Source organism: Rattus norvegicus, chromosome 17 (genome assembly GCF_036323735.1).
Source record: "Rattus norvegicus strain BN/NHsdMcwi chromosome 17, GRCr8, whole genome shotgun sequence".
NCBI lineage: Eukaryota > Metazoa > Chordata > Mammalia > Rodentia > Muridae > Rattus > Rattus norvegicus.
In genome coordinates this window covers 64,745,001-64,765,000 of record NC_086035.1, presented here as the reverse complement: position 1 = coordinate 64,765,000, position 20,000 = coordinate 64,745,001, and the positions used below count along the sequence as shown (strand labels likewise).

Here is a 20,000-nt window from a genome sequence, read left to right as displayed (position 1 = left end):
AAGTAGCCAAAGAAGAGTAACACATGTCTGTGGAATAGAAGCAGAAAGGGACCTATTTGAGGGCAGAAATGAAATCAGCAAGAGAGGAGAAGGAGGGACAAAGGAAGGAAGGAGGGGTACACATAAATAAAATACAGTGATGGATACCTCTGTATAAAATATAATGAAACCATTCCTTTTGTATGCAAAAATTAATAGAAAAATAAATATTTGGAGGTTGTAGGAAAAATATCAATTTTTTTCCATGTTTACAGTTCTTTTTTAAAATGATAAGAAAGTGACAGTGGCAAATGTCTAAAGATTTGAACTTTGTTCTTAGTCCTCCATATAACAAGATGAGCATCCTCCATGGGAAATGTATTGAAACTCTCTGGGCCAGGTCTCCACAGTTGGGCAATACAGACATCCTCCTCCTGTCCAATCATGGGTTTTTATGAAGGGAAATATATTTGATAGATGCTTGATTTATATTTTGAACACTAAGCACTACTTCATGATTAATTGATGGCGAAGAGTCCTTTGCAGTAGCATATTTCCAGCCCTTAGCGCGAAGGCTGCAATTATGCCATGAGATAGGATGTTGGGAAACCAGTTGTCTGCTTGGCAGCACAGCTATGGGAATGCACTCTTATAAAGCCTCATGGCTAATCGCACCCACCACCTGACATGGCTAGGGATGGGGATTCAAATACAATGACACTGACGATAAACCAAAGTCAGGCACACCCCACCCTCTAGCCCCCAGGAACAGAATGAGCCAGGTGCTGCCACCACTGCGCCCACCTTCATCTACCCCTGCTCCCTGGTTATGTCTCACACACCTTGAATGATGATGACCTTTAACCTCTTCACTCTCTTCATGACTCTACTTTCAGTTCATCTTCCAACTTAAGGTTGAAAATTTCTCAAGAAAAGAAAAGGTGGGGGCCGGGATGAATGATATATTGGCTTATGACTACCTGTGCCATTTCCAGATGTCTGGTACTTTTATGCCAGCTCCAAGACTTCTGAGGACTTCCTGTGTTCCCATAAGCACCTTGTGGCAACTTGGAGCTAACAGAGGGTGACACCCTTTGGCAACCTTATCAGCAGCCTGCACAGTGCTGGATTGGCACTTGCTTATTTAATACTGATTTCTCCATAGTATAAAAAAATTCTGGAAACTTTGCATCTCCACCCTATAATTTACTGTCCCTACAAAATATTTGTGTAAAAACTGTTGTATGCATCAAAATTAATGGAATAAAATTTGAAGAAGATAAATCAGATCAGAAAAATAAGCATGCAGTTCTTCTTGGAGAGGCATCGGTAGAATGATATTTTATTCATTCACCTCTCCAATATTTTATTTATTCATATTTGGACTTCCTGGTGCAGTGGACCTTCAAAATGTACATAGGGCCATGGACTTAACACTAATATAAAATAGATTAGGCTTCCTGGACTTTTAAACAATATAGCTTAATAATTATACTATCTATGTAAATACCTTGCATAGATGCATATTTATGTATAAATTGCAAACATCTCTTTTATAAAATATAATGCAAGAGATACGGCAAATAATAGCTTTCCATTACATAACAAACTGCAGAGCTGGGTATACGATTAAATGCCATATAAGTATGAAAACCACTTTGTTTTTTTTTTTGTTTTTTTTTTTTTTTATTAACTTGAGTATTTCTTATATACATTTCGAGTGTTATTCCCTTTCCCGGTTTCCGGGCAAACATCCCCCTCCCCCCTCCCCTTCCTTATGGGTGTTCCCCTCCCAACCCTCCCCCCATTGCCGCCCTCCCCCCATAGACTAGTTCACTGTGGGTTCAGTCTTAGCAGGACCCAGGGCTTCCCCTTCCACTGGTGCTCTTACTAGGATATTCATTGCTACCTATAGGGTCAGAGTCCAGGGTCAGTCCATGTATAGTCTTTAGGTAGTGGCTTAGTCCCTGGAAGCTCTGGTTGCTTGGCATTGTTGTACTTTTGGGGTCTTGAGCCCCTTCAAGCTCTTCCAGTTCTTTCTCTGATTCCTTCAATAGGGGACCTATTCTCAGTTCAGTGGTTTGCTGCTGGCATTCGCCTCTATATTTGCTGTATTCTGGCTGTGTCTCTCAGGAGCGATCTACATCCGGCTCCTGTCGGTCTGCACTTCTTTGCTTCATCCATCTTGTCTAATTGGGTGGCTGTATATGTATGGGCCACATGTGGGGCAGGCTCTGAATGGGTGTTCCTTCAGTCTCTGTTTTAATCTTTGCCTCTCCCTTCCCTGCCAAGGGTATTCTTTTTCCTCATTTAAAGAAGGAGTGAAGCATTCACATTTTGATCATCCGTCTTGAGTTTCGTTTGTTCTAGGGATCTAGGGTAATTCAAGCATTTGGGCTAATAGCCACTTATCAATGAGTGCATACCATGTATGTCTTTCTGTGATTGGGTTAGCTCACTCAGGATGATATTTTCCAGTTCCAACCATTTGCCTACGAATTTCATAAACTCGTTGTTTTTGATAGCTGAGTAATATTCCATTGTGTAGATGTACCACATTTTCTGTATCCATTCCTCTGTTGAAGGGCATCTGGGTTCTTTCCAGCTTCTGGCTATTATAAATAAGGCTGCGATGAACATAGTGGAGCACGTGTCTCTTTTATATGTTGAGGCATCTTTTGGGTATATGCCCAAGAGAGGTATAGCTGGATCATCAGGCAGTTCAATGTCCAATTTTCTGAGGAACCTCCAGACTGATTTCCAGAATGGTTTTACCAGTCTGCAATCCCACCAACAATGGAGGAGTGTTCCTCTTTCTCCACATCCTCGCCAGCATCTGCTGTCACCTGAGTTTTTGATCTTAGCCAATCGCACTGGTGTGAGGTGAAATCTAAGTGTTGTTTTGATTTGCATTTCCCTTATGACTAAAGATGTTGAACATTTCTTTAGGTGTTTCTCAGCCATTCGGCATTCCTCAGCTGTGAATTCTTTGTTTAGCTCTGAACCCCATTTTTTAATAGGGTTATTTGTTTCCCTGCGGTCTAACTTCTTGAGTTCTTTGTATATTTTGGAAATAAGGCCTCTATCTGTTGTAGGATTGGTAAAGATCTTTTCCCAATCTGTTGGTTGCCGTTTTGTCCTAACCACAGTGTCCTTTGCCTTACAGAAGCTTTGCAGGAAAACCACTTTGTTAAAGGAAGGACCTCTATGTACATTGTACCATGGGCACGGCTGCACATGCATGCATGCCTGCGCGCACATGTGCGCGCGCACGCACGCGCACACACACACACACACACACACACACACACACACAGATTAAAAATACTCATGGTATTTCAATCTATAGTTCTTGCTTTTTTCCCCACTTTTTGGATGACCTGCTTTGGAGCTCACTAGACCCCATGTGACACCAGATACAGTACCATGTACCTGTCTGTAGTCCTGATGCTCCCGTGAGGAGATGAGAGCTGAAGACAGGAGAAGCCCTGGAGGCTCACAGTCCAGCCATTCTGGCTTACCCAGTGGTGAACAATAAGAGGACCTGTCTCAAACAAGGTAGGAGGTCAGGACTGACACCTCCGGTTGTCACCTGACCTCTATGTGCACTGTAGTGTCAGCATATCTGCATATTTATAGGCATGCACAAACACACCAATACTCACTTCTTACATGTACAAAGATAAAAATATATAGCGTTTTAATCTATAGTACTTGCTTTTATTACTCACTGTTTTGGCGACCTGCTTGGAGACAGTCACTTTAGGAAAAGTATTGAAAAGGAGGTGGAATCAAGAGCCTTCTTGAACAAAAAAGACAAAAGACTGGCTCGGAGCCATCAGGCCTGCAATGGGATAGTTGAAATCATGGAAAATAAGGGATCTAGAACAAAGCAAACAGAAGATGCTCATTTGTAAACACTGAGAGTTAGAAATTAGTCCAGTGTCCATCCTACCAGAATCTTGGTTCCAGCATCCTGGAACCTGCTCAATGCAAGGGCAAGGTGTAGGAAGATCATGTGGTGGAAGGACACTGAAATCATTTGTGATGGTCTTCAGTGTACCACATCCAGAAGCAAACATAAAGTGCAACTATAAATCGGGTGGAGCTTTGCATGATAGAAGAGCATATTACAGGCACTGGAAATGATGCCGAGTCTTCACCACAGTGGATGTCAAGCCCAGCATAGGAAGGGGTACTTCCGGAAAGACTGTATACCAAAGTTGGGGAATTAGAGCATCAATTTTAGGTTCTCAATTGAAAGGCATAGGGGTTGTAGATGAATTTGCATTTGTGGTGGGGACTCACTGTGAACCAATTATTTGAGGAAGATGAATAGTGCTTGATTCCTCTTACAAGAGGCATCTGAATTCCTCAAGTCCGTAGAAGCGAGTGTGGAATGGGGCTTGAGAGGCCAAAAGGAGCAGATGAGAACTGCTAATCTGGAACATCGATGGTAATGTTGTACATACTAAAGGAAGAAGAAAGAAGAAAGCCCAGTGGGGGAAAAACCCACAGTTGAGTATTTCGTTTTCATTGCTTAGTGTTGAGATGAAATGGTCCCAGCTTGTCCTTGGTTGGCAAAGAAACAGAACTCAGGTGGGGAAATGGGAAGGGGCAAGCAGCAGCATGTGGAATCAGGACCCAACATTGCCATGAGGATCTTTATTATGGTTGGGCTGTGACATATCCCTGATAGGTGCTCATGCTGGAAACCACTACTCGGTGACACGATTTTGTGAGGTTCCGGAAACTTTGGGAAGGAAGCCTTGCTAGGGGAAGTAGATTGATAAGAACATGTCCCTTGGGATTGTGTCTGATGCATGGATTTTTTTCTCTCTGCTTCCTGTCCACAGTGAAATAAACAACTCCTCTCTTATGCTTCTGCCTTCATAATGTTCTGTTTAAGTGCAGTGATCACCCCCAAAGTTGTGATCAATAAGCCACCCCCTCTTCACACTGCTTATATCAGGTGTTTTGTTATAGGAAAGCAAGGGTAGCCAAGGGCCAGAAATAAAAACCACAAATTAATCTGATGTTAGTTTGAACATAATGCCTTATATACTGTCAATACTGGTATAATTGGTTATTTCCTTCCGGCAATCAATCTGTTATTACTTATTCATTTGGTCACCCTCTCACCATCGATATTTGGTATATGTCAGACTCTTTAGCAGCTGCTTATGTATTTGTTCATTGTTTCTTTAAAACTGTTAAGGGTGGGCTGGCAAGACGGCTCAGTGGGTAAAGGTGCTTTACCCATATGGTGGAGGGGGAGAAGCACCCCTTGAAAGTTGTTCTTTGTGCCTTGGAGTGCACACCTATCCCTGCCCTTCACAAGCAAGTCTTATGATATGTGAGGTGGGAAGTCCATCATTGTGCTGTCCGTGTTGATGAGCTGACAGTGAGGTCAACAGTGGATGCAACTGTAGTTAGGGAAGGTAAGCTGCCGGTTGCACAATGTAAGCATTTTTCTGCCATCATGAAGTTGCTAGTAATCTTGTCTGACTGAAGTAAAAGAAAATTCCTTCAGAACATTCTAGGCTAGTTTTCGAAACTGGAAGGAGAGATTATGTAAATTTCACACTGGGGATTTAGAGCTTCATGCTAAGGCAGAGTAACCAAAGATAGGGGCTGTTTCTAAGATTATGGAAGGAATGGGTCTAAAATCTGAAAGATGATTGGTTTTTAGAAGAAGAGTGGGAAGAACCCATGTGGTCTGAAACTGGAAGGAATGGTGGAGGGAGAGGAGGGGAAGAGAGAGATCAGCCAAAACTTTAAGGTGTATATGAAACTCTAGTTAAGAAAGGGTCTATGGAAACCTGATACTTTGCTAACATAAATTTTTTAATTAAGTTATAAAAAAGTTGATATGTATTTTATACATATAAAATTTCTATATGTATAAGTATATATGTATATGTATCTATGTATGCATAAATATATGTATATGCACATATATTCTATGTGTATAAAATTCTGTGTGCAAAATTCTACATGTATAAAAATTTCATCTGACTTATAAAAATGTAGTTCAGTGTATCTTTCTTATTTCTGAGCTTTTAATACCAATCATCAACTGATATATACATATATACATATATAATATCAGAATTATACATATATTTATCACAAATTACATTTTATTTTAGTGAGTGTGAATTATGTATTTATACCACATGTCAGAAGTGGGCATTCAGATATACTGGAACTGTTGTTACAGACAGTTGTCAGTCACCATGAAAGTGCTAACAATTAAAAACAGGTCCTCTTTAAGAACAGCAAGTACTCATGGCCACTGGACCATTTCCGGAGCCTATGGATATCTTTATTAGCACTGGTTGGTCTGAAATTTGCTATACAGACCTGGCTAGCTTCAAATGCATAGAAGATCTGCCTGCCTCTGTGTCCTGAGTGCAGGGATAAAGGACTTAGGCCACCATGCTCACCCAAATTCTGATACCTTAACCTGCCAGGAAAATGAACTTCTAATTCTATTGTTACTGTTGTTTTGTATGGAGCTGGAGATTGACGCCCAGACCTTGGCACGCAGGCAAGCATTCTAGCTCTGTGCTCCGCTCCCCAGCCTTACAGTCGAGTTATTTTCACACACACGCTGGTGGCAGCTGTGAAAGTGTGAATGTACAAAATGAAATGCTGACTTCTTTAATATCCCCAAGATGCATATTATAAAACAAAAGCAGAATGTATGTTTCGGCACAAGAGTAGAAGGGTAACAAAGTTTTTCTTTTGCTGAGTATGAAACTTCAGATTTGTAACTTTGTTATCAAATCCACTTTAGGTTAAAAAAACACCTGATTCTTGTTCACATGGCCAACCTGTTTAGACAGCCATTTACAGTCAGATGAAACTGCTTGTAAAAGGCAAGAGGAATATAACCCCAGCGTCCAACTTTGACAAGTGCGGGCATAGCAGATTCACCAGCTTAGCAAGCTCAGTGTTGAAGTACTTTATGCTTCAGAGAAAAGATCGCTAGCACTCCCCAGTCATTCATCGGATACATGGACACAGGAAATAGAAATATAATGGGTAAGTATTGTCTCAGTCACCTTTCTGCTGCTCTGACAGAATACCAGATGAAACAAGCTTGTAGAAGGAGGGGGTTATTTTGTCTCACAGTACAGCCCATTGAGGACTGGAAGTCATGGCAGAAAGAACGTGAGGCAGCTGGCCACGTCGTACCACCACATGGAGGCAGAGAGAGGAAAGCTACCGTGCAGCTCATGTTTCCTTCTTCCAAATGTTTTGTTTAGCTCTGGACCCCAGCCCATAGGATGGTACACCCCATATTCAGGGTGGATTTTCCCCTCCTCATGTAAATCTCTTAGGAAACACCCTCATATTTATGCCCAGAGGTGTGTACCCCAAGCAATTCCAAATCCCATAAAGTGGAATGAAAATTAACCACCACAAGTGTATTAAAAGCAATTAAAATATAGTTCTATTTTTTTGAAAAGGCGCTCCCTGAGAGGGGCACACACCAGAAGAAAGAGTAATTGAACCGTCGTCATCACTTCCTAGTAATTATCTACTTTTAAAAATGAGAGTAGTTTAGTAATTGGCTCAATGATTGGCTCAGTGATAGAGGAGCGCTTAGTATGACAGGGACTCTGGGTTCAACGCCCAATGGTAGGAGCAGCAGCAGCAGCAATGGCAGTAGTTATAGAAGAAATAAGTTGAACAGGAAATAAAATGGGGGATGGGCAGGTAGCTCAGTTGATGAAGTTCTTGCCATGGAAACACAAGGACCTGAGTTCAGCCCTCAAGAGTCACCTAAAAACTATCGTCATGGTGTTGTGAGCTTATAACCCAGCACAGTGAAGCCAAAGAAGGGAGGGTTTCCAGGGTTCTCTTGCTAGCCAAACTAACCTAAGGCCCATCTCAAAGCAATGACAACAATAACAACAACAACAACCACACACAATGACACAAACAAAAAACTCAAGGTAGCCATACACGAGTTGTTCTCTGGCCTCCACATGAGCACTTCCTCCTGCCCCTGACATACTCAGACACACAGACACTCTACACACCCAGACACAAAGACAACTCACACAGAAAGAAACTGTTAATATTGAGAGCAGGAGCTAAAGGAAAGGTGTAGATGAAATAAATGAAGAGAGAATGTCCTTGAAGAGACAGGGGTGGGCAGGGTTTGCAGACTGCAGTAAAGGTGGAGAATGTGTTAAATGTATTGGGTGTTATTGGTGACTAGATAAAATTACATTAAAAATCAACCAGAAAAGTCACAACAAATTTCATCTTGTCAAGGGGATCACACACACACACACACACACACACACACACACACACACACACACACACTCAAAACATGATGACCCATTTTTTCTTTTAATGATGTCGGCATACATAATACAGACACAAAAGTTAGAACCACAAAAATTGCTGGTATTTTACAATGCTTCCTGTGTGTCACGCATCTTGTGGGCAGCTTTCAATCTACACTGTATCCTCACCTTCAATCCTTACATAATTCCAAGTAAATTATTGGAATTCCAATTTACTTGGAATTATGCACTTGAGAAAAGTTAAGGTTGGCAAATTAAGCAAGCTGCCTGTGGTCTTACAAAGAAACAGGTGAACCAGCAGCAGAGTTTAGGTCCTAGAGTCCACTGGGTCTTGAGGAAGGCGTTTACACATTTCAAAGGATGAATTAGGCCCAGGACTTCTGCGAATGTCAATCTCCTTTTAGCCATTGATAATAGGTGGTTGAGATACCACAGATCACAAAATAAAGATGCACATCCATGGGCAGATGTGCAATAAGCCAGAGGTAAATGAGGTTTAAGTACTGCCCCTGTGGACAGAAGAGGCCTTTTTACTTTATATAGTAATCTTCAAGCTGACTGTAGGGCCTCTGCTCAGCTCTCTTTTGCAGATTGTAAACTGGGAAATGGTATATTACCCACCTGTAGTGGTGCTGGTGCTGGTGTGTGTGTGTGTATGTGTGTGCATGTGTATGTGTGCATGTGTGCGCACGGATGAGCACATGTTACAAATTGAACCTGGAGCTCTGTGCTGTTTTGTGTGCCATTGTTCTCACCAGGCCATATTCTCTACTGGTCCTATCCCTGTCTTGCCCCACCCACCTACCCTCTTTTAGTAGCTAAGCATGAAAGAATATTTTATTATACCAGATGATTCTTGCCCAATAAAGTGGCTCAGAGACTTCCTCTGACATAATTATAATAACATATGTTTGGTTTCCCTCCCTCCTCTGCTTTCTTGGCACACAGTTCTTAAAACCCTGGAAACCCCTACAACCCTCAATGTGCTGTGTCTTTCTCTATTCTAATGAGATATTAAGGGAAGGGGCTGCTGGGCAGCTCTCACATGTCACATCTTCCTAGGGTGCTAAACTGTAATCAGGGAGCTCAGACTTACAACCATGCCATTCTGCTTCTGGGGAAGATGTTGAGGGTCATCAATTCATTACACACCAGTTATACCTGTGTACTGAGTTCCTCATGAAATCCTAAGGGTATCACTCAGAGGCCTTCAAGAGATGGAGGGTCCACAGAGAGCACAGGTACTGTATCTTCCTTCCCCTAGAACATAACCACCGTTACGCCAGTTTGTAAAGCTCCTCTATGTGGGAAAAAGAACAGTTCCTAACCTAAAGAAACTTTGTTCCTGGATGGCTTGTTTTTCCACTATAGTCTTCCCACCCTATTGACTTTCATAAGAGCTTGTCACAGGAGGTGCTTATCAACCACCTGATGCTATTTCAGAAACTACAACTTAGTAATGAGCTAACCCCAGGAGCCATTTTCTATCTTGCCACAAAGTGACTTCAACCTGTAAGTGGACCACAGTTCCTTTTCCTTGAAAACTTAGAGTTGCTCTTGGCAGCTCTTTTCCCAAATAAAGTCTGTGCTGTGGTTTAATGTCTTGTCCCATTGTCTCTTTTAATTTCTTTCACTGCCCTACATTCTTCTAAAATCAAGTGGCATGTGTGTGTGTGTGTGTGTGTGTGTGTGTGTGTGTGTGTGTGTGTTTTCTAGGAGCCATTCTGGCCAATATAAATCTCTTGAAAGGCTCTGTGGGGTCTTCTAACTTGAAACTGTCAATAGTGTATAAAATTGGTGTCTGAGATGGAGTTCAGTGATGTGGCCCTGAAGTCCCCACTTGTGGGACCTGACTCTCAGTTAATGAGCCCTGGGTTAAAGTGACATTCACTCCTCCATATTCCTTTGAAGGCATTCGCCTACTTCCATCCCTCCCAGGCTGCCTCGGAGAATGTTCACAGCAGCTGAGGTTGTTTAATAGCGCACACATTTGCTTCCTTATCTAGTAAGAGGTATCGTTGACTTCTATATCCATCCTTTTAATTTTAACAGCCAAGTTTGTTCATTCCTCTTTGGAAAATACCCCTGTTGGTGAGATGGAAGTGTAAGTACTTATGTCTTGTTTCCAGCATGGTATGAAATGTGTACACACAACACTTCTGCACATGGATGTAGGATGCAGTTGTGCCATTCCACATAACAGCTTAGATGTTGTTGCAGGCTTTGTGCTTATCTATAAAATCACACTAAGGAAATCCACTCATTTCTAAAAATAGGCACTTAAGTTTAGCATTGGCTTGCAGGACATTGGGGTGGGGTTGGGGAGTAACAAATTCATTTCCATTTGTTATCCTCAATTAGTTGTAATTTTCCATTCATCGGCATCAAGGTAGGAAGAGAAAATGATCGGGAACACCGTTTCTTGGAAGTTAGGCTGAACGTTACCACACAGGGGAAGTTACCTTCAGGACAGCCAATTAAAACCCTGAGATGTTAAGGGTTTTGAGATGGATCTCTGTCCACTGCTCTCTCCACTCATTCTCCAACATTTAATTAAAAACAGGCCGGAACATCTAACAAATTTATTTCATTATTTTTTTAATCCTCTCTGGAATATGAAAGACTCATTTCAAATCTATCAGATTCTATTTATACTTCCTTTGAGGATTAGTTCCCATACCTTCATTAACCCTTTGTTTGCAATCATCAAGCAATGGTCTCTGGTGAATTCTACGGTGTGGTGTTCAGTTGGAATCTTGGTGGAACCTGTTGGCTGTGGTAAAACTTGCTGTCAGATGAATTGGTACATCATTTGTAGTGGTCATCCTTGGGGAGAACTTTTTTTTAAGTTTATTTTAATTTTATGCGTATTGGTGTTTTGCCTGCATGAATGCCTATGTGAGGGTGTCAGACCACAGTTGTGAATTGCCATGTGGGAGCTGGGACTTGAACCCAGGTCCTCTGGAAGAACAGCCAGTGTTCTTAACCTCTAAACCATCTCTCCAGCCCTCTATAGGAAGAACGATTAAAAATAGGAAGTCACCTTTAAAAGTTCTTAATGGAGAAATTACCTTCTTGACTTCCTGGGATATTTCATGGTCTCAGCTCTCTAGAATGTTCCTCATTTATCCCTACAGAAATTCAAGGGTGGGTAACACCAATAATTGTTAACTGTTCTCCAATAACCAGTCTGAGCTTTTTAGTGAAACAACTTGTAATTCACTTCTACATATGAGCACCATGTTCCTAGAAACAAATCAATAATTGAAACCCATGAATTTACAGTTATTCTAACATGGAGTTTCTTTCCTGTATGTGGCCTAAATATGGACAGACTACGGGATATGGGAAGCACAAAAGTTGGGTATTTTTACTTATAAGAAATCAGTAAACATTTTAGAGAATGAATCCATATCTTTCTAAAGTCTACTTATACACCAAAGTTGGGTAAGAAAAAAAAATTCAACATTCCAATTAAGATATATATATGTATATATATGTATTCTTAATTTATTTCATTTTAATACAATGTAAATGTACCTTTATTGAAAAAAACATGATGAAAACAGTATTTTTGAATAAAAGTACTTAACTTAGATATGGTAAAAGCATTTAGGAAAAGATCAAATATCTTAGGTACACACACATAAAATTGAAAATATTAGTGTACTTTTTGCATGTAATAATACATTAAAAGTGCAACATTACATTAAATACATTAAAACACCTTGGATACATGTTTTCTAAATATATTAACAAATGTCATATTTTGAAGTTTAAAGTCATTAGTTGAAAATTCAATTAAAAATAGAGTACCAGATAGCTTTCCCAGTGTGCTATCCATGCATGAACATGTTTAACCTCTAAAGAATGTATGATATAAGTACTATCGTTTCTGTTGCATGGTGCTAGTTCAAGTGGGGAAACTGAGGAACATGGATGCAGAGGTGCTGCCACTTAACAGCTCAGGTTTTGAAGTCTCAGTGTTAGCTCCTCACCCTGGGCTCACCATAGGCAGTTCTCTACATCCTTGACCTGACCTACTTCTCTTCCGGCCCAAATACTCACTTACTCTTTGCAACACTCCTGCACTTTTGACATCACTAAAGATTTAATTCTTCAGATCTGCCTGCCACAGGTAGGGACTTTACTTTGTTTCCGATGCAGACAACAATGGTTCATTGCCTTGAACTTCTTAGCACCAGTTGTAACTGTGATAGACAACTTTCAGATTTAGAACTGATATCGTCGTGTGGATACAACTTTATAATTTGTCACTGCGCCATCTTTTGAATTAGACCTATATAACCCCTATTTCATAAGTAGTATCTCAATACTGATTTGAAAAGAATGACAAAAAGACTTGCAAATTATTAGCATCATATGACACTACATAATACAAAAGCAATCTAGGTTCCACAGAGAGATTTATAAGAGGAACCTGGGATGTTTGAAACAGAAACATTAACAATTTAGAACCTTGGTCCATTGTTAAGAGAAGGATGTCTGTCTGCTTGTCTATCATTTATCTATCCATCTATCCATTCATCCATTCATCCATCTCTTGTATATCTCCTTATATTTGTATATGTGCATTGATAGACAGACATACAGACAGAGACAGAGATATAGATTAGATTTTCTACTACTCAGAATAAAAGGTGTTTGAGAGAGGCACATAAACCCTTATCTCTCACCAGCAGAATATGTATGTGTGTATGCATGTGTGTGCGTGTGTGTGCATGTGTGCATATGTGTATACACTAAGGTAAATATTTCTAAGTTTTTCTACAATATTCAGAATCAAAGGTGGATTTAATATGTTTACTTTTACTTTATGTTTATGAGTGCAACAGACTGGAAAACTGTTATATCTTTCATCCTATGAACTATTGTATACCATTTTTTTTCATGGCAGGCTCTGCCCTAGAACTTTGGGTCTAAAATGACTAATGTACAGCCTCTGCTTTCCAGGAATTTGAACCTTACGTGGCAAGAGAGACAAGTAAGTAAGACATTAAAATACAGAGTGCTGAGCCTTGCCCTCACAGGAGCATGGTAAAAATAATACCACTGGCCAGCAAGCTGGCAGAGAAGCAAGATGACACAATCTCTTTAGGGAAACATTTGGCAGTTTATCTCTGAGAATTAAAAATGTTCATACCCAGGAACTCTTCTAAGAATGGGTCCTGCTGAATGAGGGCTGGATGTGCACAAGAATTTTAAACGAGGCTGCCATTGTGTCTTGCTTATAAAACCAAATGTTTTCAATAGCTCCTCTCAATAGGAGAGAAACTAGTTTATTGATTGTACTCTATGTCTGATGGATTACTTTTAAAAATCTGAAAACAGTTTTCAGTGAATATTAACAAATATAGGGGCTGGAGAGTTCACTCAGGGGTTGAGAGTATTCATTGTTCTTCAAGAGAAACATAGCTCCTGTCAAGTGCCTTGCAACTGCTTGTAACTCTAGCTCCAAGGGGTCCAACGCGCGCACACACACACACACACGCACACGCACACACACACACACACACACACATACAAACACACAAACACACACACACATGCCCCAGTATGTAAATAAGTGTTTGTACAATGTTCTATGAAAAATTCACGTGGTTTAATAACCGATGGAAAAGAGAGTGTAAAAACAGGTGGGTCATTCAGCAAATTGGGATTGTTATTCTTTTTTTTCCACGTGGAGAGGTTTAGTGAGAGAAGAAGAGTAGAAGAAGGGAAGAGCAAAGGAGGCTGGACATGAGCATGTGGAGGGAAGTGGGTGGGGAGATGGGGAGAGAAGGGATGGGGACAGAGGGGAAGAGAGCAGAGAAGCAAGAGCAAGAGAGCGAAGAGTGTTTTCTTATTCTTAATGCTCGCTTTAGGTTTGTAAAATGTACAATATTTAGTACATAAAAACACTAATGGTGTTTTTTCTTTCTGTGTATTGATGTTGATACTATTTCCCCCTTTAGTGTTTGTGAACCTGTCTGTGTCATTAACCATCAGAAAGCAGAGATCTGTTACAGCAAAAAAATGTAGAGTCTTGTCACGCTTTGGAGAGAGCATCTAGGTATGTGTTTCTGCAGTCATTTGTTACTGTTGCTTCCTGTTTGTGTTCTTAGTTTTGCTGGGCATTTCATGAATTATAGCTTCATTTATTCTCTTTCTAGAGTCTCCTGGCTGTACTTATTTCTCTCTTTAGTTGGAAATGTTGCTTCTAGTGTTATCTTTGGGGTTGTTTTGGTGGGCATAAATTTTTTTAGGCTGTCTGTATCATGGAAAGTTTTGGGGGTTTGTTTGTTTTTGTTTTTTGGGGGGGGCTTTTTTCCCCTGTTTCCACTGTGATGAATCATTTTGCTGGGTAAAGTAGTCTAGATTGGCAGATAGTATCTTAGAGGTTAGATGCATTATTCCAGAAACTTCTGTCTTTCAGAGTTTTCAATGAGAAAGTGTTTTTTTTCCAATGGGTTTTGGCTTATATGTGACTTGTGTTTTTTTTTCTCTTACTGCTTTCAATACTTTTTCTTTGTATTGTATATTCAGGGATAATGTTGTGTGGTTTCTTTTCTTGTCATGACTAGTTGGGTCTCTGTCTGATTCTTATATTTGCATGGATATGTCTTTCCTTAGTTGGGGAAGGTTTTCTTTTTATATCTTTTTGAAAAGCTCGTTGATGCCATTGATCTAGGATAGTTATTCTTCATTCATGCCTCTAATGTGAAGAGTTGGCCATTTCATGGTGTTCCAAATTACTTGCAGGTTCCTTTCCAATACTTTCGTTTTCTGTAATCTTTGCATGTGCTGTCTAATTCTGTGCTTTGTCTTTGAGTCCTGATGTTTTACCTCCTATTCCATTCTGCCTGCTCATTCTGTTTCCTCCCTGCTCTTTCTAGTTGGATTAAGATTTTCAGTTCCATGTTTGTTTAGGCAGGAAATGTCCTTAGTATTTCTAGCAGCTTACTGAATTCTGATTTCAAATCCCAAATTGTCTTTATCATTTCATGAAGTTGTATATTTGTATTTTTTGGCTATATCACCCAGATACCTGCTGTAATCTTCTTCGCAATCAATGAAAAGTTTGTGTCTTCTTTAAAGTCCTTGAATTCTTGGTCAGAGTTTAGGACTGTTGCTTTAAATTCTGTCATGGGTTTCTTCTACAGAACATTTCTATCGGGCTACAGGGTCTGATGGGAGACATGCTGTCTTGGCCATTCATACTGCTTTTGCTCTATGGCAAATGAGTGTGGACGTCTTTCTTTTGTTGTATGTCCAGTGTGAGACATTGTCACTCTCCACTTCCACTGTGTCTGTGGCGTAGGAGTTGGGTGATTGGATGTAGGCCAGGTAAAGTGAATGCATGAGTTGCGTGACTAGGTAAAGATGATTCTATAACACCACATAGTTCTGGAGCTAGGCCTATGGGTGTGGAAATGGTGGCATGGTGAAGGAAGAATGGGAAAAGAGAGATACTTCACAGCCAAAGAGGACTTTTCAAGAACAATATCAAAACCTGAGGGTGGGGGATAGACAGCGGTGGGTATTATATGAGGTTGTGACGGTGGGCCTTTGAGGATGAGGTAACAGTGGTCTTGACAATTGAAAGAGCACAAATACAGAGCCATGAGTTGTTGACAGTAAGTGAGGTCCATCTGCCTGTAGCCAGGCTCAACTTGCTACTGTTCCTGTATTAAGAGCAAACCAAAGACTCCTAGTTCCTCACATGATTCTAAAGTGAAGAATAACATTCAAGAGCTGAAACAAAGACTCAGTTATCCATGATGCTTAGGCAGCCATCTCATGCGTGGCTAGGGTGGGATTTTAACTTGTCTTTCTATTTCAAATCCTCACTTTGTTTCATTCTACTTGGGTATCCTTGTGCTATCTCACCTCTCCGTGAACAATTCTGTACCTGCACCAGAAGGTGGCAATAGGAAATGAAATCATGAAGTCAAATTTAGTTAATAATGTTGTCTACAGAACACCAACAATTGTTCTGGCACAAATTCTACTTAATACAGGAGAGAATCCAGAACTCCCTTCAAATCCCATGCCTCTCGCCTCACATGTACTTTCAGTCTTCATGAGAATTGCTTCACAGATCAGTTCATGAAAAGACATACAAAAAAATAAGGGGTTAACCTCACTATCCTTCCATTTTAACATCTTTTAGTTTATAAAAGGGCTTGTATGCTCACTTTCTATGCCAGTTTAATATATATCAAATTTTATAGCTTACTATGCTTTTGATACTTTTGTATTTTATGGGGCAAACTAAAACATGCTTTCTCTGAAAAAAAAAACACTTAGCTGATTATTCTATTTTGAATGCCAAGAGTCCACTCTGTTAAAATTACAGTAATAGTGTCTTTGAGGTTGGACCAGATAAACTGAAATGAGCTGTCATAGGCTCCCTTAATTTATTTGAACAGCTGAATTGTAAATGCATCAAAAAACATCTTACTGTAATGTAAACAGACTTTCCTTGTGCTGTGTGCAGGACAAGTTTATTTAATGTAATATATCACACTCACCCATCATTACTACTTTTCAGTTTATACTTTTCTGGTAACAACCAGTTATAATAAGCTTGGCCGCTGTGTTAAAATCAAATAGAAGGCTAGGTATTCATCCTCCTGTTGAGGGGATAGTTCTCATCGTATTATTTTGTGATAGTGAGACTCTCTCAGACCCAGTGTTTTAACTAAAAAGATCCTCAATTCCTAATATTGATTTGTAAATGAATCCTGAGCCCCACTCTTCATCTCCACTTCCCACTGCCAGTATCTCCCTTTCTGTGTTTTTCTCGTTTATAAACAACTTGAAATGGAAGTTATTTCTGGGCTGCAGAAATGATTCAGTGGAGAAAATGTTGATGTACAAGTGTAAGGACCTGAGTCTGGGTCCCCAGCACTCAGAAGAAGCAGGATGCAGGATGCACATATGCAATCCTAGTGGTCCTACTGTGAGATGGGGGGATGAGATAGGAGAATCCCTGGAAGCTCAAAGACAAGTTAACCTGACACACGCAGAAACAGAAGGCCAAGACCATCTCCTGAATGCCATGTGTGTATTGTAACATGCATATACAGTCACCTATACCTACACATATCCACCATACAAACAGACATAGGAAACACACAAAAGAAAGAGCTATTTTTTAATTAATAAAACTGCTAGGCTGCTCTATGTTGATAATGAACACTAATAATCCTGTCTTTTAAAGTTAATTATTTAACAACGTAACCAATGAATGGGCTAAGGATATGAACAATTTTCATAAGATGAAGTACAAACGGCCAATACACATAGGACCAAATAATAACCAGAGAAATAGCCGATATTCATATGACAAGGCAGTCACCAGGGAAATGTAGATAAAAGCTAAGATGACAATCTATTTCACTCCAGTCAGAAAGGTAGTCTTCAAGAAAACTAATGTCTGATGCTAGCAAAGTTATGGGACAAAAAAGGAACTCTTATGCACCATTGAAGGGAATTGCAAAGTAATCTGTCCACTATAAATTGGTATGGAGGCTCAAACAAAACAAAACAAAAAAGTCAGCATAGTCAAAATAAATTACAAAATAAATTGAAAGGCAGCAATTTAACTAGTGACCTCATTGTCTAACATCTCAAATCTCAAGTGGAGAAAGTAAATTATATAAGAATATTACATCCACATTTTAGGGTCAAGAGTGGTGTAGATAGCACCCTGGATGATGGTGATGTAGAAAAAGATGCATTTCTATGTGCCCCGCACTCTGACAGCCTTTTTTTCTAGGTTGCCTCATTTAATCTCTTCAAATCATCATACAATGTTGTCGGTCATCAGTTTAAAACATTAGCACTGGCACTGGGAGTGGTTGAACAATCCTCCCACACCACTGACAGGGCCATGGGAGAGTCATGTTTTTGTCAGTCTAAGTTGATGGTTCTCAACTTTCCTAAACCTTCAATATGACCTTTTAATAAATGCCCCTCATATTGCGGTGACCACAACTATAAAATTATGTCATTGCTACTTCACAACTAATTTTGTTAAGGTTATGAATTGTTATATAAATATTTGATAGGCATAATATCTGATATACAACCCTCCAAAGGGGTCATGACCCATAGATTGAGAACCACTGCTCTAAATTTTGGGTTGAGCTAATATTCATCACTGTACCTGAGATAGATGAGCCTAGAATTGAATGAATTGATAACCTATCAAACCAGACAAAGTACACGAAGATATAAAAAGGGATGTGCACAACCAGAAACACACATTAATTTGTGATATCTACTAACTCACTAGTTTATTCATCTTAGAGCTCAAACTTTAGTCTTGCTTTCCATTCTAAACCCTAAACTCCAAATGTAGTGTTAAGTATCTGTAAATTGTAAAGTGGGAGAAATATTATATCTAAATGTTTGTAAGGAGAAAATATGAAAATAAATATATTTCCCTTACAGAACATTTTCTTTTGCTATCTAAAATTCTTGAGACAGTATAAGAAAAATGTATATGAAAACTAACAAGAGAATATGACTTTTTTATCTCTTTCTGAGTCTGGTATTTGACATACATATTATATACATTGGCTAAAATTCTTTTTCGTAATTGTTACAGCTATGAATACATGTTTCCCTTTGCTCTAAAGGAAAAAAAATGCTGTAATTCCAATTAACTTGTAAATGATCCTGAAAAGGAAATCAATGTGAAATGATTTTGTGAATATTTTAAATGTTAATCAAATTTAAGTTGCTGATGAAATTGATTGCATGCATAGATGCTTACAAGTTATATTGCAATTAAATAACACTTACAAAATGCACAAAGTTAAATAAATGAGGTGGGAGAAGTTCCTAAAGGGCTTGTCACAGCTGACCACCAGGACGAAAAAGAATCCTGTCATAAACATCATTTTGCATTGTGTTTTATTTCTTTGCTTTCCATGATGTTAAATGAGTGTTACTGGCATTCTCTAAATACCTTTTAAAAACCACTGTTTACCTAGCCACTCCCCATCTCTAAATGGATATTTTGATTGCAGCAATTTCCCTTGCTTACCGTAATACAGGATTGAAAGTGCATATGACCTTCATCAGACTTAGCAACATTTCAGTAGGATGGGACCTCAAAGGTGGACTTCCAGATCGTCACTTTTTCCCAGAGACTCTGTCAATTACAGTGCTCCTGATAGCACCTTATCTGGTCCATTTCATTACATTTTGGCTACCATTGAAAGTGGCGTTCTGCTTCTGGGTTACTTTGATCATTTTAAGAAAGTTTCATACACACACACACACACACACACACACACACACACACACAGTTTTTTATAAGATGGATTGTATGTCAGGCAAGCTGCACCCTTTAAATCTCAGAAAATAACAAAAACCAAAAATCAAAACAAAAAACCACGTGTCACCTATACAAGTCCTGTACAATGATACCACCTATAGATAATGCTAACATGGATGGAAGAAATTTTAAATAAAGTCCCATCCTGAGATGAAGAGTTACAGGTAATTAATGGCTGCTGAGAGAAGGAGAATCAAGTCTTTTTGTGGACAAGTCTGTTACCCTCCACAAGCTTTCCAGTCTCTAGGTGTTACCCCTAACACACATATAGATGAAAACACTATGGTAGCTAATCATGGTTTTCAACCTGACTACATCTGTACTCTATAAAGACCCAA

At 39.6% G+C, this 20,000-nt stretch overlaps 1 protein-coding gene across 10 annotated transcripts in view; it reads right to left on the bottom strand.

Moving 5' to 3' along the window:
• The window catches only part of Chrm3 (cholinergic receptor, muscarinic 3), a 462,074-nt gene that overhangs the window by 393,622 nt on the left and 48,452 nt on the right, over nt 1-20,000 (bottom strand). The window lies entirely within an intron of this gene.